The following is an 11526-nucleotide window of genomic DNA, read 5'->3' on the forward strand; positions in this document are numbered from 1 at the left end:
TTCTAAAAGCATTCTAAACAATAAAGTCCATCGATAATATCCAGAAAACACAAACACAGAGGCTTTCACAATATTTCGGATTGAGTTAGCCAAAACACAACCGGAAATTTCAAGTTTCATCAAGTCATTTCCGGACAAAGTGGTGTGGAATTCGTATGCAATGGACCTAGAAAATCACAGTAAAAATGATTTTAGAGAAAAGCAAAGTCTTTTCCTTCAGCCACTGCATAAAATGTCATCTATACAAACAGAAATATCATTATTGTTTGCCGCAGTTCATCTAGCTTTCTCCCTAGAAAATACGAATGTGTAGAGCTGGTGATCCCAGGAGTCAAGTAGTGTTTCTACGGTATAATATTAAATGTTCCCTGATAAAAAACATTCAAAACAAAAATTCCGTTGATAATATAGGGAAAAAACAACCACAGAAGCTGTAGTAATATCTGGGATTGAGTTAGCCAAAACTCAACCGGATATTTCTGGTTTCATCCAGTCATATCTGGAAAAAGTGGTGTGGAATTCGAATGCAATGGACCAAGAGAATCACAGTAAAAATGGTTTTGGAGAAAAGCAAAGTCTTTTCCGTAGGCAAATGCATAAAATGTCAGCTATACAAACAGAAATATCATGTTAGTTTGCCACAGTTTCCAAAGCTTTCTCCCTAGAAAATACGAATGTGTAGAGCTGGTGTCTCCATGTGGAGTCAACTAGTGTTTCCCAGCACAAAATTAAATGTTCCCTGATAAAAAACATTCAAAACAAAAAGTCCTTTGATAATATGCAGAAAACACAAACACAGAAGCTGTAGCAATACCTGGGGTCGAGATAGCCAAAACACAACCAGATATTTCGGGTTTCATTCAGTCATATCTGGACAAAGTGGTGTGGAATTCGAATGCAATGCCCGAGAAAATCACAGTAAAATGGTTTTGGAGAAAAGCAAAGTCTTTTCCTTCAGCTAGTGCATAAAATGTCATGTGTACAAACAGAAATATCATGTTTGTTTGCTGCAGTTCCTCTAGCTTTATCCCTAGAAAATATGAATGTGTAGAGCTGGTGTCTCCATGTGGAACTGATTAGTGTTTCTACGGCACAAAATTAAATGTTCCCTGATAAAAGCATTCAAAACAATAAAGTCCATCGATAATATCCAGAAAACACAATCACAGAGGCTTTCACAATATTTCGGATTGAGTTAGCTAAAACACAACTGGATATTTCTGGTCAAATCCAGGAATATCCGAACAAAGTGGTATGGAATTCATATGCAATGGACTGAGAAAATCACAGTAAAAATGGTTTTGGAGAAAAGCAAAGTCTATTCGTTTGGCAAGTGCATAAAACGTCATCTATACAAACAGAAATATCATGTTTGTTTGCCGCAGTTCCTCTAGCTTTCTCCCTAGAAAATACGAATTTGCAGAGCTGGTGTCTCCATCTGGAGTCACCGAGTGTTTCCCAGCACAAAATTAAATGTTCCCTGATAAAAAACATTCAAAACAAAAAGTCCGTTGAAATATCCGGAAAACATAAACACAGAGGCTGTAGCAATATCTGGGATTGAGTTAGCCAAAACACAACCGGATATTTCTGGTTTCATCCAGTCATAGCCGGACAAAGTGGTGTGGAATTCGAATGCAATGGACAGAGAAAATCACAGTAAAATGTTTTTCAAGAAAAGAAAAGTCTTTTCCTTCGGCAAGTGCATAAAATGTCATCTAAACTAACAGAAACATCATATATGTTTGCCGCAGTTCCTCTAGCTTTCTCCTAGAAAATATGAATGTGTAGAGCTGGTGTCTCCATGTGGAACCAATTAGTGTTTCCCAGCACAAAATTAAATGTTCCCTGATAAAAAACATTCAAAACAATAAAGTCCATCGATAATATCAGAAAAAAAAAACACAGAGGCTTTCACAATATTTCAGATTGAGTTAGCCAAAACACAACCGGATATTTCTGGTTTCTTTCAGTCATACCCGGACAAAGTGGCATGGAATTCATATGCAATGGACTGATAAAATCAGAGTAAAAATGGTTTTGGAGAAAAGCAATGTCTTCTCTTTAGGCAAGTGCATAAAATGTCATCTATACAAACAGAAATATCATGTTTGTTTGTCGCAGATACTCTAGCTTTCTCCCTAGAAAATACGAATGTGTAGAGGTGGTGTCTCCATGTGGAACCAATTAGTGTTTCTAAAAGCATTCTAAACAATAAAGTCCATCGATAATATCCAGAAAACACAAACACAGAGGCTTTCACAATATTTCGGATTGAGTTAGCCAAAACACAACCGGAAATTTCAAGTTTCATCAAGTCATTTCCGGACAAAGTGGTGTGGAATTCGTATGCAATGGACCTAGAAAATCACAGTAAAAATGATTTTAGAGAAAAGCAAAGTCTTTTCCTTCAGCCACTGCATAAAATGTCATCTATACAAACAGAAATATCATTATTGTTTGCCGCAGTTCATCTAGCTTTCTCCCTAGAAAATACGAATGTGTAGAGCTGGTGATCCCAGGAGTCAAGTAGTGTTTCTACGGTATAATATTAAATGTTCCCTGATAAAAAACATTCAAAACAAAAATTCCATTGATAATATAGGGAAAAAACAACCACAGAAGCTGTAGTAATATCTGGGATTGAGTTAGCCAAAACTCAACCGGATATTTCTGGTTTCATCCAGTCATATCTGGAAAAAGTGGTGTGGAATTCGAATGCAATGGACCAAGAGAATCACAGTAAAAATGGTTTTGGAGAAAAGCAAAGTCTTTTCCGTAGGCAAATGCATAAAATGTCAGCTATACAAACAGAAATATCATGTTAGTTTGCCACAGTTTCCAAAGCTTTCTCCCTAGAAAATACGAATGTGTAGAGCTGGTGTCTCCATGTGGAGTCAACTAGTGTTTCCCAGCACAAAATTAAATGTTCCCTGATAAAAAACATTCAAAACAAAAAGTCCTTTGATAATATGCAGAAAACACAAACACAGAAGCTGTAGCAATACCTGGGGTCGAGATAGCCAAAACACAACCAGATATTTCGGGTTTCATTCAGTCATATCTGGACAAAGTGGTGTGGAATTCGAATGCAATGGCCGAGAAAATCACAGTAAAATGGTTTTGGAGAAAAGCAAAGTCTTTTCCTTCAGCTAGTGCATAAAATGTCATGTGTACAAACAGAAATATCATGTTTGTTTGCTGCAGTTCCTCTAGCTTTATCCCTAGAAAATATGAATGTGTAGAGCTGGTGTCTCCATGTGGAACTGATTAGTGTTTCTACGGCACAAAATTAAATGTTCCCTGATAAAAGCATTCAAAACAATAAAGTCCATCGATAATATCCAGAAAACACAATCACAGAGGCTTTCACAATATTTCGGATTGAGTTAGCTAAAACACAACTGGATATTTCTGGTCAAATCCAGGAATATCCGAACAAAGTGGTATGGAATTCATATGCAATGGACTGAGAAAATCACAGTAAAAATGGTTTTGGAGAAAAGCAAAGTCTATTCGTTTGGCAAGTGCATAAAACGTCATCTATACAAACAGAAATATCATGTTTGTTTGCCGCAGTTCCTCTAGCTTTCTCCCTAGAAAATACGAATTTGCAGAGCTGGTGTCTCCATCTGGAGTCACCGAGTGTTTCCCAGCACAAAATTAAATGTTCCCTGATAAAAAACATTCAAAACAAAAAGTCCGTTGAAATATCCGGAAAACATAAACACAGAGGCTGTAGCAATATCTGGGATTGAGTTAGCCAAAACACAACCGGATATTTCTGGTTTCATCCAGTCATAGCCGGACAAAGTGGTGTGGAATTCGAATGCAATGGACAGAGAAAATCACAGTAAAATGTTTTTCAAGAAAAGAAAAGTCTTTTCCTTCGGCAAGTGCATAAAATGTCATCTAAACTAACAGAAACATCATATATGTTTGCCGCAGTTCCTCTAGCTTTCTCCTAGAAAATATGAATGTGTAGAGCTGGTGTCTCCATGTGGAACCAATTAGTGTTTCCCAGCACAAAATTAAATGTTCCCTGATAAAAAACATTCAAAACAATAAAGTCCATCGATAATATCAGAAAAAAAAAACACAGAGGCTTTCACAATATTTCAGATTGAGTTAGCCAAAACACAACCGGATATTTCTGGTTTCTTTCAGTCATACCCGGACAAAGTGGCATGGAATTCATATGCAATGGACTGATAAAATCAGAGTAAAAATGGTTTTGGAGAAAAGCAATGTCTTCTCTTTAGGCAAGTGCATAAAATGTCATCTATACAAACAGAAATATCATGTTTGTTTGTCGCAGATACTCTAGCTTTCTCCCTAGAAAATACGAATGTGTAGAGGTGGTGTCTCCATGTGGAACCAATTAGTGTTTCTAAAAGCATTCTAAACAATAAAGTCCATCGATAATATCCAGAAAACACAAACACAGAGGCTTTCACAATATTTCGGATTGAGTTAGCCAAAACACAACCGGAAATTTCAAGTTTCATCAAGTCATTTCCGGACAAAGTGGTGTGGAATTCGTATGCATTGGACCTAGAAAATCACAGTAAAAATGATTTTAGAGAAAAGCAAAGTCTTTTCCTTCAGCCACTGCATAAAATGTCATCTATACAAACAGAAATATCATTATTGTTTGCCGCAGTTCATCTAGCTTTCTCCCTAGAAAATACGAATGTGTAGAGCTGGTGATCCCAGGAGTCAAGTAGTGTTTCTACGGTATAATATTAAATGTTCCCTGATAAAAAACATTCAAAACAAAAATTCCGTTGATAATATAGGGAAAAAACAACCACAGAAGCTGTAGTAATATCTGGGATTGAGTTAGCCAAAACTCAACCGGATATTTCTGGTTTCATCCAGTCATATCTGGAAAAAGTGGTGTGGAATTCGAATGCAATGGACCAAGAGAATCACAGTAAAAATGGTTTTGGAGAAAAGCAAAGTCTTTTCCGTAGGCAAATGCATAAAATGTCAGCTATACAAACAGAAATATCATGTTAGTTTGCCACAGTTTCCAAAGCTTTCTCCCTAGAAAATACGAATGTGTAGAGCTGGTGTCTCCATGTGGAGTCAACTAGTGTTTCCCAGCACAAAATTAAATGTTCCCTGATAAAAAACATTCAAAACAAAAAGTCCTTTGATAATATGCAGAAAACACAAACACAGAAGCTGTAGCAATACCTGGGGTCGAGATAGCCAAAACACAACCAGATATTCCGGTTTTCATTCAGTCATATCTGGACAAAGTGGTGTGGAATTCGAATGCAATGGCCGAGAAAATCACAGTAAAATGGTTTTGGAGAAAAGCAAAGTCTTTTCCTTCAGCTAGTGCATAAAATGTCATGTGTACAAACAGAAATATCATGTTTGTTTGCTGCAGTTCCTCTAGCTTTATCCCTAGAAAATATGAATGTGTAGAGCTGGTGTCTCCATGTGGAACTGATTAGTGTTTCTACGGCACAAAATTAAATGTTCCCTGATAAAAGCATTCAAAACAATAAAGTCCATCGATAATATCCAGAAAACACAATCACAGAGGCTTTCACAATATTTCGGATTGAGTTAGCTAAAACACAACTGGATATTTCTGGTCAAATCCAGGAATATCCGAACAAAGTGGTATGGAATTCATATGCAATGGACTGAGAAAATCACAGTAAAAATGGTTTTGGAGAAAAGCAAAGTCTATTCGTTTGGCAAGTGCATAAAACGTCATCTATACAAACAGAAATATCATGTTTGTTTGCCGCAGTTCCTCTAGCTTTCTCCCTAGAAAATACGAATTTGCAGAGCTGGTGTCTCCATCTGGAGTCACCGAGTGTTTCCCAGCACAAAATTAAATGTTCCCTGATAAAAAACATTCAAAACAAAAAGTCCGTTGAAATATCCGGAAAACATAAACACAGAGGCTGTAGCAATATCTGGGATTGAGTTAGCCAAAACACAACCGGATATTTCTGGTTTCATCCAGTCATAGCCGGACAAAGTGGTGTGGAATTCGAATGCAATGGACAGAGAAAATCACAGTAAAATGTTTTTCAAGAAAAGAAAAGTCTTTTCCTTCGGCAAGTGCATAAAATGTCATCTAAACTAACAGAAACATCATATATGTTTGCCGCAGTTCCTCTAGCTTTCTCCTAGAAAATATGAATGTGTAGAGCTGGTGTCTCCATGTGGAACCAATTAGTGTTTCCCAGCACAAAATTAAATGTTCCCTGATAAAAAACATTCAAAACAATAAAGTCCATCGATAATATCAGAAAAAAAAAACACAGAGGCTTTCACAATATTTCAGATTGAGTTAGCCAAAACACAACCGGATATTTCTGGTTTCTTTCAGTCATACCCGGACAAAGTGGCATGGAATTCATATGCAATGGACTGATAAAATCAGAGTAAAAATGGTTTTGGAGAAAAGCAATGTCTTCTCTTTAGGCAAGTGCATAAAATGTCATCTATACAAACAGAAATATCATGTTTGTTTGTCGCAGATACTCTAGCTTTCTCCCTAGAAAATACGAATGTGTAGAGGTGGTGTCTCCATGTGGAACCAATTAGTGTTTCTAAAAGCATTCTAAACAATAAAGTCCATCGATAATATCCAGAAAACACAAACACAGAGGCTTTCACAATATTTCGGATTGAGTTAGCCAAAACACAACCGGAAATTTCAAGTTTCATCAAGTCATTTCCGGACAAAGTGGTGTGGAATTCGTATGCAATGGACCTAGAAAATCACAGTAAAAATGATTTTAGAGAAAAGCAAAGTCTTTTCCTTCAGCCACTGCATAAAATGTCATCTATACAAACAGAAATATCATTATTGTTTGCCACAGTTCATCTAGCTTTCTCCCTAGAAAATACGAATGTGTAGAGCTGGTGATCCCAGGAGTCAAGTAGTGTTTCTACGGTATAATATTAAATGTTCCCTGATAAAAAACATTCAAAACAAAAATTCCGTTGATAATATAGGGAAAAAACAACCACAGAAGCTGTAGTAATATCTGGGATTGAGTTAGCCAAAACTCAACCGGATATTTCTGGTTTCATCCAGTCATATCTGGAAAAAGTGGTGTGGAATTCGAATGCAATGGACCAAGAGAATCACAGTAAAAATGGTTTTAGAGAAAAGCAAAGTCTTTTCCGTAGGCAAATGCATAAAATGTCAGCTATACAAACAGAAATATCATGTTAGTTTGCCACAGTTCCCAAAGCTTTCTCCCTAGAACATATAAATGTGTAGAGCTCGTGTCTCCATGTTGTGTCAACTAGAGTTTCGCAGCACAAAATTAAATGTTCCCTGATAAAAAACATTCAAAACAAAAAGTCCTTTGATAATATGCAGAAAACACAAACACAGAAGCTGTAGCAATACCTGGGGTCGAGATAGCCAAAACACAACCAGATATTTCGGTTTCATTCAGTCATATCTGGACAAAGTGGTGTGGAATTCGAATGCAATGGCCGAGAAAATCACAGTAAAATGGTTTTGGAGAAAAGCAAAGTCTTTTCCTTCAGCTAGTGCATAAAATGTCATGTGTACAAACAGAAATATCATGTTTGTTTGCTGCAGTTCCTCTAGCTTTATCCCTAGAAAATATGAATGTGTAGAGCTGGTGTCTCCATGTGGAACTGATTAGTGTTTCTACGGCACAAAATTAAATGTTCCCTGATAAAAGCATTCAAAACAATAAAGTCCATCGATAATATCCAGAAAACACAATCACAGAGGCTTTCACAATATTTCGGATTGAGTTAGCTAAAACACAACTGGATATTTCTGGTCAAATCCAGGAATATCCGAACAAAGTGGTATGGAATTCATATGCAATGGACTGAGAAAATCACAGTAAAAATGGTTTTGGAGAAAAGCAAAGTCTATTCGTTTGGCAAGTGCATAAAACGTCATCTATACAAACAGAAATATCATGTTTGTTTGCCGCAGTTCCTCTAGCTTTCTCCCAAGAAAATACGAATTTGCAGAGCTGGTGTCTCCATCTGGAGTCACCGAGTGTTTCCCAGCACAAAATTAAATGTTCCCTGATAAAAAACATTCAAAACAAAAAGTCCGTTGAAATATCCGGAAAACATAAACACAGAGGCTGTAGCAATATCTGGGATTGAGTTAGCCAAAACACAACCGGATATTTCTGGTTTCATCCAGTCATAGCCGGACAAAGTGGTGTGGAATTCGAATGCAATGGACAGAGAAAATCACAGTAAAATGTTTTTCAAGAAAAGAAAAGTCTTTTCCTTCGGCAAGTGCATAAAATGTCATCTAAACTAACAGAAACATCATACATGTTTGCCGCAGTTCCTCTAGCTTTCTCCCTAGAAAATATGAATGTGTAGAGCTGGTGTCTCCATGTGGAACCAATTAGTGTTTCCCAGCACAAAATTAAATGTTCCCTGATGAACAACATTCAAAACAATAAAGTCCCTCGATAATATCCAGAAAACTGAAACACAGAGGCTTTCATAATATTTCGTATTGAGTTAGCCAAAACACAACCGGATATTTCTGGATTCATCCACTCATATCTGGACATTGTGGTGTGGAATTCGTATACAATGGACCGAAAAATCATAGTAAAAACGGATTTGGAGAAAAGCAAATTCTTTTCTTTAGGCAAGTGCATAAAATGTCATCTTACAAACAGTAATATCATGCTTGTTTGCCGCATTTCCTCTAGCTTTCTCCCTAGAAAATAAGAATGTGTAGAGCTGATGTCTCAATGTGGAACCAATTAGTGTTTCCCAGCACAAAATTAAATGTTCCCTGATAAAAAACATTCAAAACAATAAAGTCCATCGATAATATCAGAAAAAAAAAACACAGAGGCTTTCACAATATTTCAGATTGAGTTAGCCAAAACACAACCGGATATTTCTGGTTTCTTTCAGTCATACCCGGACAAAGTGGCATGGAATTCATATGCAATGGACTGATAAAATCAGAGTAAAAATGGTTTTGGAGAAAAGCAATGTCTTCTCTTTAGGCAAGTGCATAAAATGTCATCTATACAAACAGAAATATCATGTTTGTTTGTCGCAGATACTCTAGCTTTCTCCCTAGAAAATACGAATGTGTAGAGGTGGTGTCTCCATGTGGAACCAATTAGTGTTTCTAAAAGCATTCTAAACAATAAAGTCCATCGATAATATCCAGAAAACACAAACACAGAGGCTTTCGCAATATTTCGGATTGAGTTAGCCAAAACACAACCGGAAATTTCAAGTTTCATCAAGTCATTTCCGGACAAAGTGGTGTGGAATTCGTATGCAATGGACCTAGAAAATCAGTAAAAATGATTTTAGAGAAAAGCAAAGTCTTTTTCTTCAGCCACTGCATAAAATGTCATCTATACAAACAGAAATATCATTATTGTTTGCCGCAGTTCATCTAGCTTTCTCCCTAGAAAATACGAATGTGTAGAGCTGGTGATCCCAGGAGTCAAGTAGTGTTTCTACGGTATAATATTAAATGTTCCCTGATAAAAAACATTCAAAACAAAAATTCCGTTGATAATATAGGGAAAAAACAACCACAGAAGCTGTAGTAATATCTGGGATTGAGTTAGCCAAAACTCAACCGGATATTTCTGGTTTCATCCAGTCATATCTGGAAAAAGTGGTGTGGAATTCGAATGCAATGGACCAAGAGAATCACAGTAAAAATGGTTTTGGAGAAAAGCAAAGTCTTTTCCGTAGGCAAATGCATAAAATGTCAGCTATACAAACAGAAATATCATGTTAGTTTGCCACAGTTCCCAAAGCTTTCTCCCTAGAACATATAAATGTGTAGAGCTCGTGTCTCCATGTTGTGTCAACTAGAGTTTCGCAGCACAAAATTAAATGTTCCCTGATAAAAAACATTCAAAACAAAAAGTCCTTTGATAATATGCAGAAAACACAAACACAGAAGCTGTAGCAATACCTGGGGTCGAGATAGCCAAAACACAACCAGATATTTCGGTTTCATTCAGTCATATCTGGACAAAGTGGTGTGGAATTCGAATGCAATGGCCGAGAAAATCACAGTAAAATGGTTTTGGAGAAAAGCAAAGTCTTTTCCTTCAGCTAGTGCATAAAATGTCATGTGTACAAACAGAAATATCATGTTTGTTTGCTGCAGTTCCTCTAGCTTTATCCCTAGAAAATATGAATGTGTAGAGCTGGTGTCTCCATGTGGAACTGATTAGTGTTTCTACGGCACAAAATTAAATGTTCCCTGATAAAAGCATTCAAAACAATAAAGTCCATCGATAATATCCAGAAAACACAATCACAGAGGCTTTCACAATATTTCGGATTGAGTTAGCTAAAACACAACTGGATATTTCTGGTCAAATCCAGGAATATCCGAACAAAGTGGTATGGAATTCATATGCAATGGACTGAGAAAATCACAGTAAAAATGGTTTTGGAGAAAAGCAAAGTCTATTCGTTTGGCAAGTGCATAAAACGTCATCTATACAAACAGAAATATCATGTTTGTTTGCCGCAGTTCCTCTAGCTTTCTCCCAAGAAAATACGAATTTGCAGAGCTGGTGTCTCCATCTGGAGTCACCGAGTGTTTCCCAGCACAAAATTAAATGTTCCCTGATAAAAAACATTCAAAACAAAAAGTCCGTTGAAATATCCGGAAAACATAAACACAGAGGCTGTAGCAATATCTGGGATTGAGTTAGCCAAAACACAACCGGATATTTCTGGTTTCATCCAGTCATAGCCGGACAAAGTGGTGTGGAATTCGAATGCAATGGACAGAGAAAATCACAGTAAAATGTTTTTCAAGAAAAGAAAAGTCTTTTCCTTCGGCAAGTGCATAAAATGTCATCTAAACTAACAGAAACATCATACATGTTTGCCGCAGTTCCTCTAGCTTTCTCCCTAGAAAATATGAATGTGTAGAGCTGGTGTCTCCATGTGGAACCAATTAGTGTTTCCCAGCACAAAATTAAATGTTCCCTGATGAACAACATTCAAAACAATAAAGTCCCTCGATAATATCCAGAAAACTGAAACACAGAGGCTTTCATAATATTTCGTATTGAGTTAGCCAAAACACAACCGGATATTTCTGGATTCATCCACTCATATCTGGACATTGTGGTGTGGAATTCGTATACAATGGACCGAAAAATCATAGTAAAAACGGATTTGGAGAAAAGCAAATTCTTTTCTTTAGGCAAGTGCATAAAATGTCATCTTACAAACAGTAATATCATGCTTGTTTGCCGCATTTCCTCTAGCTTTCTCCCTAGAAAATAAGAATGTGTAGAGCTGATGTCTCAATGTGGAACCAATTAGTGTTTCCCAGCACAAAATTAAATGTTCCCTGATAAAAAACATTCAAAACAATAAAGTCCATCGATAATATCAGAAAAAAAAAACACAGAGGCTTTCACAATATTTCAGATTGAGTTAGCCAAAACACAACCGGATATTTCTGGTTTCTTTCAGTCATACCCGGACAAAGTGGCATGGAATTCATATGCAATG

This window comes from Lepus europaeus, unplaced genomic scaffold (assembly GCF_033115175.1).
Source record: "Lepus europaeus isolate LE1 unplaced genomic scaffold, mLepTim1.pri SCAFFOLD_35, whole genome shotgun sequence".
NCBI classification, from domain to species: Eukaryota; Metazoa; Chordata; class Mammalia; order Lagomorpha; family Leporidae; genus Lepus; species Lepus europaeus.